This window comes from Lontra canadensis, unplaced genomic scaffold, assembly GCF_010015895.1.
Source record: "Lontra canadensis isolate GAN:19392208 unplaced genomic scaffold, GSC_riverotter_1.0 scaffold174, whole genome shotgun sequence".
Taxonomy (NCBI): domain Eukaryota; kingdom Metazoa; phylum Chordata; class Mammalia; order Carnivora; family Mustelidae; genus Lontra; species Lontra canadensis.
Genome location: NW_022631168.1, coordinates 1,133,477 through 1,135,851, shown reverse-complemented (window position 1 = coordinate 1,135,851; position 2,375 = coordinate 1,133,477). Strand labels below are relative to the sequence as shown.

General features: G+C 47.7%; 1 pseudogene; it reads left to right on the top strand.

The window, feature by feature from the left end:
• The first annotated feature begins 1,517 nt into the window (after nucleotides 1-1,517).
• On the top strand, nucleotides 1,518-1,787 carry LOC116860332 (annotated as a pseudogene).
• The last annotated feature ends 588 nt before the right edge of the window (nucleotides 1,788-2,375 follow it).

The window sequence follows — 2,375 nt, the reverse complement described above, 5'->3', positions numbered from 1 at the left end:
TGAGATGAGGTGAAGAAGGTTAGTACTTTGTCTGCAGAGGTGAGTAATGCTAGTCCTTCCTAAGGGGAGTTGAGGGAAAGAAGGGCTTTCTGAGGGGAAGTGAAGGAAGGAAGACCATACCGAGAGAAAGAAAAGCTTCTATGAAGAAGCATGAAGGAGGTCGGCACCTTGTGAAAGGAGGTGAGGGAGGGAAAGCTTTTGTGAAGGGACATGAGGGCGGTTAATACCTTGTGAGCATAGGGAAAGGAGCAAAGATCTTGTAAGGAAGGTGAGGCAGAAAATGCATTAGTGATGGATGTAAGGAAAGAAAGACATTTTCTGAGGGAGATGAGAAATTACTATTTTGTGAAGGGAGGTGAGGGAGTGGAAGCCGTTTTGAAGAGGGTAAGGGAGGGAATGTCTTTGTGAGGGAACTTGTGAGAGGTTTGTACTTTGTCAGGAGAGGTGAGAGAAGGAATGACTTCATGATGGGAAGTGAGGCAAAGAAGGCCTTAGTGAGAGAAAGGAACACCTTTATGTAGGGAAAGAGGGAGAGAAGGAGTTTTTGTGCATTCGAGAGGGAGGCCTATGACAGAGGAGGTGAGGGACAGTAGGCCTTTTCAAGGAAGATGTGAAAAGGAAAGACTGTATGGGGAGGTGAGTTAGAGAACTTTGTTAAAGGAAGGTGAGGGAGGGAAGGATTTTGTGACTGGAAGCAAGGGAGATTAGAACTTTGTGAGACAAGAAAACCAAAGGAAGGTCTTTTTGAGGAGAGATGAGGAAGATTAGCTCCTAGAGAGAGGGAAGAATTGAGAGGGCAGAGAAGGGAGGGAAGGCCTTTGTGATGGCAGGTGATGGAGGTAAACCAATTCTGAGAGCAAGTCCAGCAGTGAAAGTATTAGTGAGGAAAGGAACAAGCCCCTTGAAGAGAGGTAAAGGAAGTTAATTCTTTATGGGGGGCACATGAAGGAGAGAAGGCCTTTGACATAGGATTTGAAGATTATAGTACTTTTAGAGGGGAGGTGAAGGAAGTCAGGTCTTTGAGGAAGCAACAGAGGGAATGCTTTAGTGAGGGTTGTGAGAGAAAGTGAGAGAAGGAAGGACTTTGTGAGAGGAAGTGAAGGAAGTTAGTACTTCTGGAAGTGAAGTAAGGGAGTGAAGACCTTTGTTAGGGAAGTGAGGGAAGGAAGACCTTTGTGAGGGAAGAAAATGTTTTCCTGAGGATGGATGGTGGAGGGAAGTCCATTGGGTGGGGGGGGGGGAGTGAAATCCTTTTCACAAATCCTTTGTGAAGGAGTTTAGGAAGGGAAGTGTTTTGTGAGGGTAGGCGATGAAGGGAAGTTTTCTGTGAGGGAGGTGAGAGAGATTAGTAGTTTGGGCTGGGGAGGTGGTGAAGGCATCTATGGGGGAAGGGAATGCCTTTACAAGTAGAGGTGTGAGAAAGAAGGTCTTTTGAGGGAAGATGAATAAGTGAGTCAAAAGCTTAATAGCATAAAGAGCCGTTCCAGGAGCCGGAGCTGCTGATTAAGGTGATCAAGATGACAACTTTCCAAAAGCACTGAGACTTCATGGCAGAGCCCATGGGGGGAAAGCCAGTGGGGAACCTGGCTGGGATTGGTGAAGCCTTGGGCAAGAAGCTGGAGGAAAGGGGCTTTGACAAGGCCTCTGTGTTCCTTGGCCAGTCTCTGGTGCTAAAGAAAGATGAAGATCTCTCCCGGGAATGGCTGAAGGACACATGTGGTGCCAATGCCAAGCAGTCCCAGGACTGCTTTTGGTGTCTTCGAGAGTGGCATGACGCCTTCTTGTGAGGCTCTCTTCGGGAGCCCCCAGCCCCTAGCCCCAGCATAGAGTCTCCAGAGTTTGCAGCCACGTGGGGACTCCTCCCTGTCCTATACAAAGGAAGAGATTGCTGTTGTTGTACTCCTTCAGATGTACTTCAAGGTCTTTTGGCAGTTGTCTCCCCTCATCATTTCAACTTTTTAAAAATTCCTGCTCTTGAATGCATCTCCCTTCTTCTTCCCCTGCCAGTTTCATGTCAACAATTATCAGCTTTTCCAAGTGGATTTCTGACCCTTCCCTCACCCCCACCCCCACTGGTCTGTTTTATCTATTTGGCTCCTTTTTTGGCAGAGTAGTCACTGTCCTTGCAAAGTTTTTTTTTTAAATCAGTAAGTCCGTGGCTTTCTTGGGGAAAAAAAAAAGGATAATAGCATAGGGGGACCTGGGTGGCTCAGTCAGTTAAGTGTCTGTCTTCAGCCCAGGTCATGATCCCAGGTCCCTGGGATCAAGCCCCACGTTGGGCTCCCTGATTAGGAAGGAGTCTGCTTCTCCCTCCCCTTCTGCCGCTCCCCCTGCTTATGCTCTCTCTCTCTCTCTCTCTCACACACACACAAATA